General features: G+C 40.2%; 1 protein-coding gene across 7 annotated transcripts in view; it reads left to right on the top strand.

The window, feature by feature from the left end:
* The window catches only part of tns1b (tensin 1b), a 217505-nt gene that overhangs the window by 18156 nt on the left and 178488 nt on the right, over positions 1 to 20861 (top strand). The gene's annotated exons all lie outside the window — the stretch shown is intronic.

Genomic DNA, 20861 nt, shown 5'->3' with positions numbered 1-20861 from the left:
AATGGGAGGGTGTTTTCTCCATCGAGAAATATTGCTCCATGCACGGACTAAAATGTTTCTGCTCTGACACTGAGTTGAATGAAATGAATTCCCTGCTCTCTTTCCCTCAGTCGCTCTTTCTCACCCTTTCCCATTCCCTCTGTGTCCTGCTCTGTTTCGCTCTAGGTGGTTGGGACACACAGCTATTTTTGCTTTCTCTTGTATAATTCAATCTGCTGCGCATTCCCGCTCACAGTGAGGGGCTGTTTGTGCACTTGTGTGCCCTCTAAGCTATGATGTGGTCAGTGAAGAACTCTGTGTGTGTTTGTGTGTGTGTGTGTGTGTGTGTGTGTGTGTGTGTGTGTGTGTGTGTGTGTCCACGCTAAAAGCATTGCGACCGTGATCTCGACACTTGTCTTAAAACACTGAGTGCTTTTCCTAATTTGTGCTGATATGAAAGAACATTCCTGGCTCAAATATACAACATAGCATTCTGCTCTCCTCTTTTTCAGCTGAATAGAGGATGAAAGAGGAGAGTAGTTGAATAGACCATTGAGATCCATCCTTCCCCATTCGGCAGTGGTCCTTTGGGACATGACTGCACACCACTGACAGAGCTGCAGCCCTTGGCGAGGAGACTGGATAATCTTACACAGCTCTTCATCAGTTAATTACCGTTCTTTCTTTTGAGGAGTGGGAGGCGAGGTGAAAGGGGGGGTCGTAAAAGATTCTCAAAGCCCCCCAGCTAAGCTCTGGGTCACTGATTGACTGCATTAGAGCACTGTATGACAAAGCCAGCTCACTTAAGGGGGCGGGCTTCAATCTGAGCCCCTGCCTTAATAGCAGATCTTTGTTTGCCGTTAAAACAGCCTTAATTTGGGCTTTATTCCAACAGATTGGGGTTTGAGTTAGGGTTACCACTAACCCTTCCCTGAGAATGTGCTTTTCATTCCAATTAAAACATGAACCTTTGCCAGGAACCCAAAGGATATTCCAAGACCACTAAAGATCAAGAAAAATTGTCAAATGCTTCAGTGGTACAAATGCTTCAGTGGTACTCTTTTTTTTCTGATGATACATCGCTGCACTTCTGTCTAGACCGAACAGGTTTGCGTTGTACGGACACAGACATACTCCTTGGGCAGCTGGGAAAGTGAGTACAGCTGCAAAAGCTATTCTGAAGCCACAGAGAAGTAGAAGAGACACATAGGTACAGGGAGTATGAACATGTGTGAGTAAGTGAGTACAGATGCAGGAAACGGACCATCTCCATGAACCAGACAAGATCTATTCCTTACCCTGGCTGCAAATAGGGAGGGTTTCCTCCTGTCAGAGCAGGATGGTGCTGGATAAAGGGGGATATTTCCAATATAGAATATATAGAGTATAGGAAATGACAGCAACAACTCAAAGGACAAAGGAAATGAACAGAAGATGCTCCGGGCAAGATCGGAGGGCAAAGTCAGCACGGATGGCGCAAAGGGCCTTGAAAGAAGACCTTCGGAAGATTGCCGCTCCCCCACAAACACTGAATAATTAATGAATGCCAAAAAAGGGTTTTGGGGAGAGTTTTATCAGGTTTCTCTGAAAGGGCTGTGAAACCAATCAAATGTCCTCTACCTGCCCGTTGCTGAGAGAAAGTTTTATAGCCATGCAAATCCTGTTGACATTCAAGAATGCCAGGTCATGAATGCATCCACCTATTGTGGCTTTTGCAGCAAACAGGTGGCAAGGTGCCTCTAGTCCAGCAAGGTGCTGTTGTAGGAAACACTGCCTCAGATCACTGCCTCACAAATATTGAGCCTTGGCTAAACCTTCAGAGCTGTCAGGGTTCAAAGAACTCCTCGGGATGATCGATATCCATTAATGTACACTCAGTCCATCCAGGTTCAGAGTTTGGTCTCAAAAGGATTGCTCTGGGAAATGGTGTCATCTCAGGAATGTTAGGTCAGTGGTTTTTAGTTGTATCTAAATAGATGAACCCTAAACCTGTTGTTTCTGTTTCAAACAGACTTGGAACCCCAACTTCTGCCTTCTGATTAGAATGGTCTCATTTCCACCATTTCTTCCTATTTATGTATGTTTGGCTCTTTTCTCACACCCTATGCACTCATCTCCTTTTCCTCCTTTCTCTCTCTTGTCTGTTGTTAGTTTGATTCTCCCCCCACCAGAGTTCCTGAGATTAACTCAGATTTGTGTTGCAAAAAGACCCACATGTGGGGCCCCTTTTGAAACACGGAAACATTTCTGTAATTGTAACATCTGGGTTTATGTTGCCCCAATGTTTTTTTTGTTTTGTTGCTATAATGGATTTGCCATGCAGTTGTTTTCCATCTTGACGCTCACCCTGTTGCCATCCTGGGGACGTTTGCAACGAGACTCATGCTGTTTCATCTTGGCGTTGCTCTTTGGATCTTGGTTGACAACAAAAAAGGGAAGTTTAACCCTTGCTCAGTTGATTTATGGGAGTTGTTGAGCTTTGTGTAACACCTCCCACCCACCCCTTTGGTTCCTGAAAAGACCCCCAGCTTTGTGCATACTTCACTGGGCACATTGGCCTTAAACCTCCCATGGCCTTCTGACTATCCCTGTAGAGAGTTTCAGGATTCAGAAATTTGACCGGGTTGTAGTTTCCTCATTTTACTGTGTTGGTGATATAAGTTTCCCCCAACTCCTGGATGAAATAAATCTGAGTAGTTTATAGTAAATTCATAGGATGTACTGATGGCCAATGGTCAGCTGTATTGTATATTTTGCATCGTTTTTTCACCTTCATACGTAGAGCAAGAATCATTTTTCTCTGTTGTTCTGAACGTCTAGTAATATCATCCATCATCTCTGACATCATGCCCCCCCTAACTTTTGTGTCTCTCAAATCTCTGAAGGGCTGTAACCTGCTTGGCCCCCCAGAAAATAATAATCCTTACCCTTTTCACCTCTGGTTATGTGCCGTGTCATGTCCATCACACTCCTTAATTCTGTCAGAGGTGAGACATGACATCATGAACACACATAATAATCAGATCAACAGTAATGAATAAAGCCATGGCAGTCAGAATATACTGCACCGGACCTTTTAGGCTCAACAAGTTATTTCATGTCATCTGTTTTGTACAGCCATTATGTTACATTTGGATTTGGTGTTGTTGAGTTATATATGGCAGTTCCACACAGTTTGAAACTATAATGGCAACGTTTGGCTTTGACAAGCCACTTTAAGTCTAGCTATTTGCATGAAGGTATATGCAAAACAAATATCCCTTTGCTTTTTTACCTTTTGACGCGAGAATTAGCCAAAATAACACTGCAATCTCGATGGATCCTTTTTAGTTTCTGTTTTTATTTTTGCACAACAAATGTCCAAGATCTCTTTGGCATGAAGATTTATGGTTCCCAGAAATTGATTATTATTTTGGTGACCCCTTCTTCACCTTCTGTCCAGAACTAGTCTCTAGTAAAAATGAGCTTTGAACTACACTTTGGTTCCTATCAACCTCACTTAATAACTAGTGAGATGATCTCCATGAAATCTGCCTGGGATATCCTCTGGTTCTCATCTATTCTATTTGGCAGTTTATTATTAATATACAGATCACTTTCATATATTCTATAGTATAGACTCTTTGTATTTCAACAGTCTAGTCATTTCTCTTCATTAACTTTGCTCTTGTGCCACCTTGGGTCAAAATGTCAACTCTAAAAGACAAGATATCACATCATTTGGGCAAATTTCACATTTCTATTCCTGAAAGGATAAACAATTCTCATTAACTTTTCCCCAGTATCCCATTACCTTTTCTGTAGCAGCACGTTCGCGACTAGATTTTCTTGTTTGTCACTTCTGATACATTTCTAAGATTTGCAGAATTGTCAGTTTGTTGTGATCAACGCCTTTCAAATGTCAGCGTCTAGGAGCTGCTAGTGTTGCTATCAACTTTTAGTCTTGTTGTTTTGATTACATTTTTTTACTTTAAAATTTAAGTTCTGTTTTGGTTTCTATAACTAACAATTTTTTTTTAATCAAAGAGGAGGGTTTTCAGTTTACTCATAAATGTGGTGACGGTGTCTGCCCCTCGAACCCAGACTGGGAGCTGGTTCCACAATACTGGAGCCTGATAGCTGAAGGCCCTGGCCCCCAGTCTACTTCCAGAGACTCTAGGAACCACAAGTAGCCCCGCATTCTGGGAGCGCAGTGCTCTAGTGGGACAATAAGGTACTATGAGCTCTTCTAAGTATGATGGTGCTTGACCATTTAGAGCTTTGTAAGTCAGGAGGAGGATTTTAAATTCGATCTTAGATTTCACTGGAAGCCAATGCAGAGAAGCTAATACAGGATAAGAATTGAGAATAAAAATAGCAATTCAAATCTTCTCCAAATGGATTTAATTGTAATTTACCAATCAACCGTTAAATAAGAACTTAAACTTGAATACCAGCACTATATATATATATATATATATATATATATATATATACATATACATATACATATACATGCATATGCGGGTCAGAGGTCACTGTTAGAGAAGTGAAACATCTGTGGGGACTGGCTGCAGAGTGTGGGGAGGTGTTGGACCTGGTAGTAGTTAAGATGGACAGCTAACAGGAAGCTCATTGTGGGGCCCCGGGCCCCCTCAATACTGGAGCAAAACAAATCCCCTGCTAGTTTGTTTCCCAGTCGGCAATGACGTTAATGACAGCGATTTCGATAACACAAACATCATTTCTGTTTACTTGGAAGTACAGAAATCTTCTTACACTCTGTTCAGAAAACATAAATTATCCTAATAAAAAAAAATATAAGAGAAATTAAGATTATATTGTAGTTAAGGCAGGAGCATAAAACCACCCAATGTGCCACCTAGAGCAGCTAATCATTACAGGAGGCGTTTGAGCTGCATTTTTTTCAATTGTCCGTCTCGCGGATGTCTGATGAAACAGATACGCTTTTATTTTATACTCACGTTTTACTCTCGCTACACGCAGGTAAACACAACCTGAAGTGTACTTTTACTCTTTTTACTCATTTTTCTTCCATTTTAGGCTATTAACTTCACAGTGATTGTGTCTTGGGCTCTAAACACCGCAAAAACACTGAAGCTGCTGCTCTGCTAGTCTCGCATTGCCAGACCTTCCTCCACAGCGCCGCGGAGGAGGGTCTGGCTAGTCCACACAGCATTCCGGGATGGGAGAAAAACATGCTCTGATTTATCGTCATGGGTGGTGCTAAGCTCAGGACGGAGCCCCGTTGCCTCTGCCAAATAGCCTCGGGAAGGAACTTGTTTTGGTGGAAAATATGTACGTTCAAAAGTAGTTTTAGTCGTGCAACAGAAAACTCTGATTGGACAGATAGTCTAGCTAGCTGTCTGGATTTACCCTGCAGAGATCTGAGGAGCAGTTAATTATAGTCCTCAGAAATCCACTGGAGCAATCTTGGAAGTGGAACATCGTGGATATACTGTATACAACTGCTCTGCTAACATGCTGCTCACGCTGCACCTCGCGTGCAGATACAATGTCAGTGTCACTGGACCTACTTTCACATAACTGAGTGGTCTGTTTAAACCCCTGCAGCGTACTAGCTGTGATCCTTGCTATTCAGTAGTTATATACTAATCTGAAAACATACCAGCCCTCAGCTCCACTTTTACTAATACAGTAGTAGTATTTTGAAAATTGGAAAAGTGATTTCTGCTTAAAACAAGACTATAACTCTTGAAAGAAGAAATAACACAATCTCCATCATACAAATGAGAAGTTGATGTTATAAGCAATAAAGGCCACCCATGTTCAATTCAATACACTTGGTCTGGTAGACCATGCTATTCTGGCTAATGTTAGCAAACTTTATACTATTGCATAACAAACTACTAACATTGAGTGATTTTACTACGTTTTTCAACTCTTCTCTACTTGTGCTACTGTTAGCATATGTTAGCATGCTATAGATAAACATTTCACTGGTTGTCTATGGTTCTCAGTCATCCAGGCCATGGCAGTTCTCTGTGATAAGCAAAGGCAACTGGACTTGTTAGAAATTCTTTCTTTCTTTCAAGAATTTCTAGCACGTCTAGTTGCCCTGCTTATCACAGAGAATATTAGTGGTTCATCACAAAATTTAAACAAGAAGTAAACACACCAATTTGTTGATTTCCATTTGTGGTCATTGTGGACACTGTCCAGCAAATGTTACATAGCCTGACTTTAAAGGTTTAATATCCTGTTTATCAACCCCATGTAAGCCGCCTTATATGGCTATGCTTAATATCTCATGTGTCAGTTAACAGTCATTATAAGCCAAAGCTTTCCTTAAATGCACATGTAGACTCAAACTCTGTGCTTCTTAACTGCCAGAGCAGAACAGAGCAGCCAAGCTAAACTTATGCAAAAGATATTTTAACGAGACACTGTTTTCACACAGCAACAAATCACTGATCAAACCCAGGAAATCATGTCACTTTATTAAAGCTGATGCCAAAAGTTGAGCGTGTGTGCATTTGTGTGAAATGAATATGAAACCTCTGAGATCATGATGAAGCACTCTGCAGAGATAAAGAATATGACCTGGGACTTTTCTCCATTACACCAGTGTTTATTTCTTGACTTGTCCAGCTGTAGAGTCCGGATTGTTTGAGGAGATCAAGATCTTTCTTGGCACCATTTCTCCAATCTGTCAGTCAAGGGCCCTCTACAAAGAGGCCCATCGGAACTTGTTAATGCCATGATAACCTCTAACTCTGGATGTGATCTGAGACCTCCCGTGGATACCTATGCATTCAAGTGTGAGACCAAACAATGGTCATTGGAAGTGGCGCTGACAGCGTCCTGCTGCGCTGCCTGTGCATTTCTCCAAAGGGACTGGGATTTGCATTTGAGGTTGTTTTTTTTAAAATCATTCTTCTAATTTATACTTTTAAGTGACTTGGTTTGTATTTATTCTCAGTGCCACAAGGGATTTGTTGGATTTATTTGAATTTTCCTTATTCAAAGTATTTTAGGAAGCAATCCAGAAATGATTTTTATCTGGTTTGGAAGAACGGAAGAGGCACTCTTCAGGAAATTATGAGATCTAATCATAAGAACAAAATCCCTAAAAACATGTCATCCCCATCCATCCCAGAGAACATTTTGGTTCATGATTTTAGTTTTCATTGGTCTCGTCCAAGTGCCTGAGTCTCTGCCAACCCAGCACGATATGGAATACGTGCGGTTTTCCCTCGGCGGTTGGCTCCTATGATGAACTTTGTCTGTCTTTGATTAAACCACTGAATCAATGTTATTGGCAAAGGCCGTCCTACTTGCTTTTATTCAGGGCTCGTATCCATCTCTGTTCCACATGTATCATTTATTTTCATAGGTTGCTATATCGCAATACTGTGAGAGAAAGTTTAGCGTTTAGCTGAGCTTTGTGTTCTTAAACAGAAAGCTTATCTTGAACGATTTTGACATTTTCACTGAAAACAAATGAAACAGAACTCGTTTGAGTTGTTCAATATGGATTTGTGGTAAGATTCCAAAACACATACCTGAATCCAGGCCTGGGAATCACAATCTAATTGTGTTACAGCAATAATACAGAATTTATTTTACACTCACAGTGAGAGATTACCTGGAAACACAAATCAAACCAACAGACAGAAATAAACCGTAAAGAAGTGGATATAAGGAGAAAAGCTGAACATATTTACAATAAGCAAAGCAGGATGTATGAATAGGTTAAACATGACTGTATTTTCTACATGAGTAAATTAAAGTGTGAGGATGTTATTTCCTTCTTCCTTAATTTTAGGAATTCAATACTTTGTCTTGATCTTTGAGGAATGTGGCTTCATAAGACTTGTTTGTGTCATGTAGTTTTCTGGAGAAAAAGAGATTTTGAGACTAACTAATACCTGGAAACATCCTCGTATGAAACAAATGACACAGTCACTTGGAGAGGAGTTTTTTTACAAGCAGTGTGTAGATTGTTTTGGAGCTAAACCATGTGTTTCATTCACTTTGCTAACTTGTTTCTGAAATACCTAAGGTGCTTTCCCTGATAAAATCACCTCATAAAACTACATGGACAGTGTTTGTTTTATTTATTTAAGTATTTTCAGATTTTATAATGGAAGGAGACACATTCTAAAAAATATCTGGAAATAAATAAGTATTTCATTTTCGTGTATTCCACTGTTCTCATGTTTCATTCAATATTTTCATACTTTTATTTAGTACAGTCAAGGTTCAGTCACCGTTCATTCCACGAACACCATATTGATTATGAGAGAGAGAGAGAGAGAGAGAGAGACTGACTGACTGACTGACTGACTGACTGCTGGTCGGAATTGAACCCGCAGCTGCTGCGGCGAGGCCTGTATACTACTGCTCTGCTAACATGCTGCACCTCACGTGCAGACACAATGTCAGTGTCACTGGACCTCCTTTCACATAACTGAGTGGTCTTCGTGAAATGGTCACGTAATTTAATTTGATTTGTGTACACAAACACGTTTATCTCAGGGTTTTTTTTTCGTTTTAAACTAATGTATTTCAATGGGAAGGATCTTTCGTGATCACGGCACGATTCTCAATGAGAAGATGACGTAGCACTAAGAGCGACTACAGTAGCGAGTAGTATGAAAGCCCGAAAATCCAGGGAGGTTGGTTGGGGTGGTGGATGGGTCAAACAACTTTCACCTAGGAGACCGGGGATCGTGTCCCTTCGTGTCACCTTTCCTAAACCCAACCCGTCCCGCTGTATACAGCTATGCAATTGTTGGTATTAAAAAAAACTTGTTGACCATCACGAAAAAAAACGAGATAAACGTGTTTGTGTATTTGAATCAAATTAAATCACGTAACCATTTCACGAACTGCCGTGACACTGTGTGTTTGCGCTCTACCAGGTGATCTTCCCAGGTGCCCCGGAACATCATATTTTTAAGGGAAAAAAACTACACAAGACAAGTTCTCTGGCTTGTAATCTGGCTAAATCCAAAGTAGTGGGCTCGGCCAGGGTAAGTCTCTTGCGTACCTGCTCTTTAGGCCGCACAGTGCTAAGCAGCACGACCATCCGGGTCATTTTTGGCTCCGTGATGGCTTCATGCACCACTGAGCAACTCTCATAGGAATGAACAGGAAGGGCTTCTTCTCAAATGCTAATCCAGGTATTTTTTAATGCATCCATGAGCTAAATGCTCACAGTGACAATGTTAGCATGCTGATTTTTAGCATATGTAATGTTTACCATGTTAGCATGCTAACATTAGCTAATTAGCACTAAACACAACATAGAGCTGAGGCTGATTGGGAATGCCAAACCAAAGCATTGGATGAATAAAAAAATGTACTTGATAATGGCACTACATAAAGACTCAAGGGACCACAGATGTTATTACAATCGTGGGCATCGTGAATGACTGAATGTCTGTACCACATTTCATGGCAATAAATCCAATATCAGACATTGCTATCACTAGAGCCAGGTAGCTAGTCGCTAGCATGGCTAAAATCAAAACCTTGAAAACAAAATTGGAGCCAATCCCAGCTCCCAACATCAGGCTACCAGTCCCTTAGTCAATCCCAGGGCTGATACATAGACACAGTCACACCTACGGGACATTTAGTTGCCAATTAAGAGAATTAGTGCCAATACTGCGTTAAGTTATCTTCTGCATTGCTATTAACAGACTCCGTACCAAACAATTATGTCTCCATTGCCCCCCATGAATAAATCTTCATCAGTCACCCCCTGCTCTACTCAGAAAGTTGAATGAGTACCAAACAAGATGACCACTTTGTGTTCCCCTCTCTCAGTGATGCTGATGGTCTGTGAAAAAAGAAGGCATTTTTTCCCCACTTCACTTCTGGATGACTGAGTAATTTCCTCCCTGGGATCCACCTCACTGAGATGAAATGCATGTAGAGAGTGGAGTTAGTGTGGGGGGGGGAGGAAGGAGAGACTGGAATGCCTGGGGTGCATTTTTCCCCTAAATGAAAAGCAGGTGACTGTTCATTGTAAGGACATTTGGTTAGTGGGAATCGGAGAGCGGATGAAAAGGGAGGAAGGAAAGGTTGAAAAAAAATAAGGAAGCTTTCTTTTTTTCTGGAATGTAGCTGTGAATTGTTGCCCGTTGCACTTGTTCTGTAGTGGGCTGCTTACAATTAGGGGATTCACAGACACTTCCTCCTTCAACTGAATGCATTGTGACTTGTCATTGAAGAGAAGTTGGTTAAAAACCTTTCCCAAAACATTAAGCCACTAGTGTGATGCTCTAAGGATTTCTTTTTTTGTGACGGTCACTCTCACCTCTCAATCACACTGATGTTAACCCATAAAAATCATAACAATTTAGTTTGGGGTATAAGGAAATGAAATCGCTGGTAAACATGCAACTTGGAGCTGGAACTATTTTTTTTAACCCTCCTGTTGTCCTTGGGTCTTAAATTTCACATCAGAAATTTGGGTCTCTTTCAACCAAATTGCCCCAAAAATAACACGGATGGTTACATACAACGCTCATTGCAGGTCAAATTTAGGACCAGTTCACTACTTTCATTGAATTTTGGGTGTTTTATTCAATTTTGTATAGCATTTGAAAACACTATGAAATTTCTAGCTTTCTAAACAGTATCCTGACTAAACTGTGACAGTCTGTGATTATCGACTAAATCGTAACTATTTGTCAAAAGTAGCTGTAATAAGTTGATGTTAGTGGTGAATCCGGTGGTAGTGGAAAAAAAGCGCAAACAAAAGGGAACCTTAAAAAAAAAAAAATTCGCCAGAAACCTAATACATACGCAATAAAAAAGCGTCTAAAAAGGGTTGATTTTCATTTTTTACCTGGGAGTACAACAAGTTGCATGGTCAACGGGAAGACAACACAAGGGTCAAATGTGAAGTTCAATAATAATTATACTTTCGTTCTTTTTTCTTTTTTTCTTGAGTTATTTAATGACAATTGTTGGAGGTGCCTAAAGCCTGAGATTTTCATTGCCAACAACTACTTCTGTTATTGTTATGCACATGACTAATAAAGAACCTTCAATTAACAAATTGAATGCTATGTATAAGAATCAGGAACAATACCAATACATACAATGTTTAGACTTGCACAGATAATAGCTAGGCCTAATTAGTTACAGATGGAGTAAATATGGGGATCAGCAGAAAATAGTAGTGTGTGTGTGTGTGTGTGTTTGTGTTTGTTGAAACAAAGCCTTCTAGTTAATCCGTCTTTTGTTGTTTAAGCTTGTGTTTACCACACACTCATAACTCTGTGTCAGAGGTGTCAAAAGTATTCACATTCATTACTCAAGTAGAAGTATAGATACTAGGGTTTGAAAAGACTTTTGTAGAAGTTGAAGTATCAACTCAAGCTTTTTACATAAGTAAAAGTGTAAAAGTACTGGTTTCAAAACTACTTAAAGTATAAAAGTAAAAGTAATGTAAGGCAGAGATCTTCAACAGGGGGTCCTCAGAGTCATTGCAGGTGGGCCTCCAAATTATTGTAAATTTTCGAGTTTAAAAAATAAATAAAAATGCCTTAACATAATTCCAACATATTATTAGCAAATATAAATTCCCACTGATGATAGGCTTACTGGCCTATAGGTAAGGTAGTCACTAAGATATCAGCCCACAAATACAGTTAATCCTAGATTTACTGTGCCACATACAGTATGTAACATTAAATATGATTTATAAAATCACGCCAACAATTCATATTTTAACCCCTTGACGCCTGAATTTATTCACAATTATATAAACAAAATATTATGTGTGTTTCTGGCTCCAAGCTGATGCTAAATTAAGTTGAGATTGTTAATTTGTCTATAGCATATGGAATAGATATAAATTTAGGTATGATGCAAATTAGCGACAACAGGCATTATGGTAAAATTCTCTACAAAATGGTAAAATTAATAAAACACATAGTAGATTTCATTTATGTCACAAAGTTGTTAGAACTTCTAAACTGTAAATGAAAAATACATGGATCTTGACAACGGCAAGAAAGAAAACACTCTCCTACTCCCTAACACTGACAGTAGTTTCTTTAGGGTTAGGGGTAGGGTTAGGTTTAGGGGTAGGATTAGGTTTAGGGGTAGGGGTAGGGGTAGGGTTAGGGTTAATTTCGCTTACGTGAACCGGATGTATCTCCCACTCCGACCGGTCCTACGAGAAACCAGTGCATGCAAAAGGTTCCTAGGTATGTATCACATGTAAACAAACCGGCATTGGGGTGAATACACACGCTATCTCGCCTGTAGTCGGAATGGAAGGGGTTTGATGCAAATTAGCGACAGTCAGCGTTAAGGGGTTAATAGCTTATGAAAAAAGGGTATGTAAGAAGGCTTTAGGTTGCCCTAACAGTTATTGTAGGCCCAGTTTAATATGCAACTTAATTTCATACAATATGTAGTAGGGGGTCCCTGACATCTCACTTTAAGTTAAGGGGTCCTTGGTTTAAAAAACGTTGAAGACCCCTGATGTAAGGGGGAAAATGCCATTAAGGACAAAAACGTAACCCCAAAACGTTAGGACAAAATCATATGACTATAATAAAGTAATATTAAAATCGTACCTGCAAACTCAGAAGGGCTGAAAAAGGTGACACATCTCTGTGTCTGTGTTTTTCAGACAACGGCAGCTACAGTCTGGTGTTACAATCCTCTCCAGTGAAATACAGACACACTTTTACACCGTTTAGCTCTCAGCATTTTAACCGTGTTTACTCCAGCTGCTAGCTAACCGTAGGCTAACGTTAGCTGCTGCCAACTGTAGTGTTAACTAGCGTCCCGTGCGGCGATGTTTCAGTTCCCTCTAACGTCCGTTTTCGGAGCATCAGAGAGAAGCGCAGGCATCTAAGAGGCACCTAAATAAGGCACCGAAATCCGCGTTGCTATTCGGTCCAGTAAATAACGGTCGTTAAAGCACCGGTGGCGTATTAGCACCGGGTCTGTGCAGGTTTGATGGATCGCGTACAAACCAATAGGGTGTCGGAATGACTATGTTAATACTTCTCATCCAACCACAATCACATTCACTCTCTCCGGATGGAGCGATCTGGATAGGGTTTTTGTGTGTGTTTTTGAACGATGACGAGCCGGAATGAAAACAAGCCGAACTGAAATATGAGTAACGAGGCTATTTTTAAAATGTAAGGAGTAGAAAGTACAGATAATTGTGTGAAAATGTAAGGAGTAGAAGTAAAAAGTATGCTGTAAAATAATTACTCCAGTAAAGTATAGATACCCAAAATTTCTACTTAAGTAAGGTAACGAAGTATTTGTACTTCGTTACTTGACACCTCTGCTCTGTGTTGCCTTTTCCTGTGGGTGGTGGGATGAATAATTCAATTTCTTTTTTGTATAGCATAATATAGCATAGGTTTTTACTTCACATGCATTTGACTCCTGCGGGGTGAGCTAAACATTTTTTCTACCTGTGCTGTGTGTTCCTTTGTGTTGGTGCTTCTTTCTGCTATATATAGTATGTACATTAGAGCCCGGCCGATAAAGGATTTTTAAGGCCGATATCGATACAAATATTTGGTGATTTAAAAATCCGATATTCTGATATATCGGCCGATATGTATTTAATTAATAAATAAATCCAGAAACGCGTAACAAAACATAAACAGAATTCCCTAACATCAGTTATTTGTAGTTATTTATGAGTCCTCACTAAAATAATATGATAATGCGTTTAAAAATACACTTAAAAGTTAGTTTTATTGTCACAACAGAATAGAGGAACATCAAAATATATTAAAGTTCTGGTAAATAAAATGTATAAAAAAACAAACTTAAGATATGAAACTTAAAGTCCTTTGAACAAAAACACAATAACAACGCAACACTCGTAACATGGTTGAAGGGTGTTTTGTCTGTTTTTATTTTATTTTTTAAATATTTGTTTATCGGCCATTATAAATGCCGATACCGATAGTTTGGAAAATGCCTAATATTGGCTGATAATATCGGCTCCCCTATATTTCGGTCGGGCTTTAATGTACATTTACGCTGGAGTCTAAATTATTTACTGGAGGAGTGACATTTATCTAGTGCTGAAGGCACAGTGTGAAACATATGCAGGGTCATAGTGACATTTAATAAGCACATGAATTATGTCCAGGAGAGCAATCGCTTTCTGATTTAATTTTTAAAGCGTCTTTAAGGACAATGGTGGATCTAATTAAAGGCGCTACTGAGTTGCATTATGATACTTGTAGGATCCCATTGTTGTTGGAACTTGACCCCCCAATGTGGACCAAAGTTCAGGATATCTCAGCCTGCGCTGCTTCGATTTTCATCATTCTTTTTAAAAAAACAATCTCTCTTGCGAGTCAACAACTTTATGTAAGTATGATACTAAATCAACTAGAGAAGCCCTTAGAATTTGTACAGACAGGGAATAAACTTTGCAAGCAGACACTAAATGCAAAGCAGCAGTGACCTGCCAGCATTTGGCCGTACCAGTTTCAGTCTCCTACTGCATCCCCTTCCTGTCTCCTGCCAGCTGTGTGTGTGTGTGTGTGTGTGTGTGTGTGTGTGTGTGTGTGTGTGTGTGTGTGTGTGTGTGTGTGTGTGTCGTGGAATGCTTTGACATAGCTGCTCCTGTAACTGGATCATGCATCATCAAACGAGGCGCCGTGATTGCACACTGATCACAACAAGGAATTCATTGATACGGAAAGGAGGAAGAATTATTACTTAAAAAATGTCATAAAAAACATGTCCGAGCACTCAAGGTTGGTTACAAAAAGTGATAAAAGGCCTTTCGTTAACAGGGCATGACATTAAAAAATACACCAACATGTATTGGCTTGAGCCTTTCCCAGGGATTTTAGTTTTGTACTTAATTCCCTCCCATTAGCACCGGTGGCCACTTTTTTCTTTTACAAATAAGGCTTTCATTGGTTTCCTTATTAGTTCAAAGTGACAACCTCTCTGCGTCTTTCCCATGCACCTTCACTCCAGAGGCTGTTCGGGGTCTTTATAGTCTCATGACAACACAAGGGGAGAGAGGGAGGGAGAGAGAGGGAGGGAGGATGTGAGAGGGAGTGGAGGTTCTGGGAAAAGGTGGATGAACAGGAGAAGTGGAGGATGAGTTGGATTTTCAGCTGGAGTTGGGGAGCGTCTTGAGTAGAGGAGGGCAGGGTGTGGAGGGAAGAGGTCAGGCCGAGGGGAAGCAGAGATGTGGAGATAGGTCAAAGGTCATGTTGGCCCTTGCTAGCTCTTGTTTAGCTGAGAAAGATGAAGAATAGCTGGCTTGTGAGGAGGGAACAGAACATGCCCAGTGGGAAGAGTGGGACAGAACAGGAGAAGAGGGGTGTCTTGGGAAGTCTTCTTGGGATACATGAGTGTGTAAGCAAGTAAAAACTCATTTTGAGAATTCATGTTTCCCAAGAAGACTTCCCAAAATACAAATTGTAGGACAAAACAGGAGAAGAGTGGTGTCTTGTAAGAGCTGGGCGATATGAAGAAAATCAAATATCAAGATATTTTTGACCAAATACCTGCAATACTAATATTGCAAGGTTGACTATTGGTACTTTCACAAAATATTTACACCATGAGATTTTTGATAACTAATCATCAGTAATGTGGATATAATGACTAAGTGGATAAACGCTAGAGCAGTCTGGTAAGTTCAGAAAATAACATCACTTTACTGTAATGCAGCCTTTAAACCAAGAAAAGACTATACTCATGTCCTATTACGATATCCAAAATCTAAGAAGATATCTAGTCTCATATCACGATATCGATATAATATCGATATATTGCCCAGCCCTAGTCTTGTGTCTTGGGAAGCCTTCTTGGGGAAACATGAATTCTCAAAATGAGTTGTTACTCGCTTACACACTCATTTAGGTCACTATTCGTCACACACACACACACACACACACACACACACACACACACACACACACACACACACAGTAACAGATGGAGACATGTGGTGGTCACCCCAGTGCGTCTTGTTAAAATGTCCACCCATGCATATGGTGTCCCATATGAGAGACGGCATCATGCTAACTCGCTGATTAACCCAGTTGACTGGAGAGGTCTCATTTTGTCTTCTGGCTCCATCAGGATGAACAATAGCCTCTGACTGGTGGTGGTGGGGAGGGGGGGTCATGTAGTGCTGCCCTGTGTGTACGTGTTTATGCTTTTCATTGACTTCATTCAGACTGTAGGAAATCACTGCGACACCGGAAAGGGAGGCCAGACTGCTTGTGCATGTCTGTCTCATCTGTTACTAGGGGCTTGTGTGTCTGTCCGCCCATTTGCCCAACTGTCAGGGTCATTGCCTGTCTGTCTCTTACCTCCTTACACTACAGCTAAAAGTGTCTCTGCTCTGACTTGCATTGGATGTTTGGGCTCCGAGTGTGGTAATAATTACACCGAGTGGTGTGAGGATCACTTTCTGAGACCCATTGCAAGGCAAAATTATGTTTGAATTGTGTCTACAAATACATTTCCTTCCTTTTACAAGATTTCAACAAGTCGTCCAAACCATACGCCAATATCAGGCATTTATTCCTACCTTGTAATACGACCCACAGGCACGTTTCATAAATTAGCGCCCTAGAGGTGGCAGGAAATACCACCTCACGTCTAAACAGGAGAACGTAACTGTCCCAGTTTTAAACACGCCGTTAACATTGTGAAGCAGTTGCAATTTGGTTAGATTTAGGCACAAAAACGACTTGGTTTGGAAAAAGATCATGGTTTGGGTTAAAATCACATGCTAATTTACTTCCGGTTATGCATGTGACATGGAACGTGACGTAGGGTTAGGTTATATATATATATATATACTGTATATTTTAAATCCTGCATTGTCACAGTTTTCACTCCTCCTGTGAAATCTCAACATCTACTGGATGGATTGGCACACAGTTTGGCACGGCCATTCATGGTTCCCAGATGATGTATCTTGATGATGATATCCTGACTTTTCCTATCGTGCCACCATGACATTGTCTTCGTGGTTCAGAGGGAATTCAGTCGAATCGTCTGGACCGTTGTCGGCTGCCGTAGATTGCCGTGACATTTGGTACACACATCATCCATCGTCGTCCTCGGGATGAATTATAATAACTTTGGGTGACCTCCTTAGCTTTTCCTCTAGTGCTATCATCAGGTCAAAATGTTTATTTATCCAATTCTTTTGGTTCATGACCACCAACCTGCAAAATGAATTCCCATCAGCCTCAGCTGTGCTAATTAACAAATATTAGCATGCTAATATGCAAAACTCCATTGCCCAGGTGGCCAGTAAAGTCATTGGCCTGCCTCTAAAGATATTTTAGTAAATTCCATGGAAATTAAAATCCATAGCGAATCCAGACTGACATCCTCTGCTCTGATCAGTGATACTGTTTTTTCCAAATATTAGGATGCAACAGTTTTTCAGTTATTTTTTTAAACGTAGTAAACACACTTAATTCAAATAAACCATAAACTGCTTCTTGCTCACACATTGATTGTTTATTGTATTTTGTATTGTGTGTATGGCATTCACACTTTTAATGCCTTCTACTGTCTTTTTAGGCTGCCTTGGTAAAAAGATTGTTCTCTTGTGGGACACTAAAGAGCTAAACTTAACCCTAAACTAAACTGAACTTAGTAAAAATCAAACGGTACCATAAATATTACATATTGTTTGGAAAATTTTGTGAAAAGTAAATCTATACCAATCTAATTCAAGAAAATGAGACAAAAAACTGTGCATGTGAGTAACTGTGCATGTGCACTGAACAGATGAAAACATGGTTCTACAGTATGTGTATATGAGGTAATGCATGAAGTGCGAAAGTGAATGCCAGTGTAATCAGAGGTAAAATCAGCGTGTGTTTGTCGACATATGTCTCCGCATGAGTCATACTTTCGAAGCAGTTGAGGTAATAGTTTTGAGTTCTAAACTTGAGGAGAAAAACAGCCTCTTGGTTACCTTATTGAGCTGGAATGTCTGTCGCAAAGCAGAGTCTGGATGGATTTATCTCCATACTATAACATTACCTAACACATGAAGCCGAAGCTGCTCAGCATCAACACTTCTATATTTCCATTATGAGATGAACATTACTATCTCAAATTTGACTAATACCAATTTTCCAGATGTCTTTTAAAAGTTTGATTACATTTTCTCTGTCTGTCTGTGCCAGTCGCTCATCTTTCGTTTCCTGTCTGCTTGTCTGGCTGTTTTCCTGCCTGTCTTTACTTCGGCAGAGTATCCTGACATCCAGGTCAAGTGTGCCAGAACATCTAAAGAAACTGGAATTTGTTGCACTGCTTGACATTTTAATCCATCTGACTCTAGATTCAGTTCCAGCTGTGTTTTAGATCAGTTTAGATTAGTTTAAGCTGTAAACAGCTGTATGTTTCACACTTCTTCTCAAACCTGTGTGTCATTTTGCTGGAGCAGGTAAAGCATTAAAGCTACACTAAAATTAACACTGGATTAATTAATGAATAGTTGGTTGGTTTTCCAGCTCTCTTCAACCTCAACCCCATTTATAGTTGTAGCTGTTTTCATGGAGGAAAATCTCTGATAAACTTATACACTACCTCAGCACGAGGCAGCAGACAGACAAAGTAAGGGCCAGCTGGTGGCCATAGTAGAGAATTTAGCAGCTAAAGAGCCAGATATTTCCCTCAGTAGTTGGTGGAGACCAAAGCAGAGCTAATAAGTGAGTGAATATTGGACTTACATTCCTATGTTGGCCAAAAACACAACTCTAAATGAATGCTAATGTTGGTCTGTGTGCTGGATGTCTCAATACATGAAGACATTTGCCATCTCAACTTTATGAAGTGATAATGTGTCAGTGTTATGTTTTCAGCTTGTTCTGCTTCCCCCAAGTGGCCAAAATGTGTTGTATATTTAAGTTGAGAGTAATATTGCTGAGGCTGTCAAGACTGGACTTTTTGTGTAAAATGTCAAGAGTTCGGAGCTAAAGTAAAGCTAAGGTAGGGCAATTCAGCACCTCCTTTGAAGGTTCCTAGAATTCCTGAAATTAAAAATGACTGGGCAAAAATGCCTCTGATTAGGAGAAACTCTGCAGCCAGCTGTAGACGGGCCCAACCCAAACACACACCACTGTTTGATAAATATAATACACAACCCAACATTGTGAAAATATATATATATATACATAATATATTTTTTCCAGGCTTTTTAGCAGTGGGATGGAGTATTTAAAGGAGTGCAGGATATTTGAGAGATTGCTGGGCATGTGTCTTTTTTGATGTAAAAGTTTGTTCAAATGTGTTTGTGTGTGTGTGTGCACATTTCTTTGCACGAGAGTGCCTGGTTTGCCTGTGCGTGCTAATGAGTGTGAGGCAGGAGATTATGCGTGCGTCTCTAAGGGAACGGGAGTCTGTTCCCAGGAGCTGCAGTGCCTGTGCTGAGGGGGGTATGTGTACACCCTGACCCCAGCTTTCGGGGGTCCTAGTTGCCTGTCTGAAACCATTTCCTTCCTTTGTGGCCTATTTGAGAGCCCCAAGTGTGACGGCAATATGAAGGAACAAGGCCATTTGCATGGGTCCCGCAACACGTTGAAACAGAAAATAATCAGCGAGGGCCACATCTCTGAATGTACTGGCAGAGTTGCCTTTAACTCTTTAATTCTGTGTTCCCCACCCCCATACCTCTCCCCGTCACCCATATCTCCCCGAGCGACTCCCCATACACTCCAGCCATCCCCCAAACAATAAACAAACTCTGAGCGCCGCGTGCATTGCTAATGATGGGAAACAATTAAGGGCTCACAAAAGGGAGCGTCCTGCTATATTGCTCTGTGCCGTATTTACATAGTATTTTGAGGTTAAATGACTGGAGCATGGATTTCTGATGTAGGGCAAGATGACTAAAATAGACAGGCCTGCTGAAGAGATCTTTCTTTTGTTTGGCTTTGTAAAGAAGGATGTGTTGGACAACTAACCACTCCTCTGATATTGGGAATTAAACCCTTAAAGTAGAAGGAATTCCAATTTGAGTATCCCCATGCACAATATACCCCTCACACCTTATTTCACCCATTCTACCCCAGAAATAAAAGATTGACAAATGTGCAAGCAAGACGAGTGGGATACCAGAAGTGTATAGGTGTGTGTGTGTGTGTGTGTGTGTGTGTGTGTGTGTGTGTGTGTGTGTGTGTGTGTGTGTGTGTGTGTGTGTGTGTGTAAAAGCATAACAGTAGTAACATAGCAGTAGTAACATAGAGTTAATTTTTTAGCCCTTACAGACATGGAATACGAAACATTGCTGGCTTCATCTTCCTGTCAAAGTGTAGGTGTTCGTTATGTAATGTTCCTTAGTGGTGAGGAAGTATTCCGGTCCTTTACTCATATAAAGGTACTAATAACACACTGTTAAAATACTTTTACACAAGGCCTGCATTCAAAATGTTACTTAAGTAAAAGAATGCAAGTATAATCAGGAATATGTACTCAAACGTAAAAGTACCCAGAGCAGAAAAATGTCCCCTGTGACATTAGATCATTATTATTCATGCATTCAAGCAGGATGTTACTGTTTTAGTTTGTTGAGCTGGAGCTCATTTTATGATGTCTGACGGTAAACAAGCATAGGATAACATGTCAGGACTCATTTTTAATTGCTATTTTTTCTCCTGCTGTTTGAAAAGCATTTTGCTTGATTTTTTTTTTTTTTTATCCATGCAGTCGGCATCTCTTTAGTTTTTATTTACAAAATCAAGATTATTTCATAAGGCACGAGTAATACAACAAAAGCAAACTGTTAGATACTATTATGTGTTAATCACATCCAAAACAGATAGCATCATTGCAGACCAAAACTCCCATACCTGTGGACTTAATGACTGTTTTGGATGACGTGGTTAGAGAGTTGACACTTTGAC

This window comes from Perca flavescens, chromosome 11 (genome assembly GCF_004354835.1).
Source record: "Perca flavescens isolate YP-PL-M2 chromosome 11, PFLA_1.0, whole genome shotgun sequence".
In the NCBI taxonomy this organism is placed as follows: Eukaryota; Metazoa; Chordata; class Actinopteri; order Perciformes; family Percidae; genus Perca; species Perca flavescens.
This window is presented reverse-complemented; position numbering and strand designations above follow the sequence as displayed.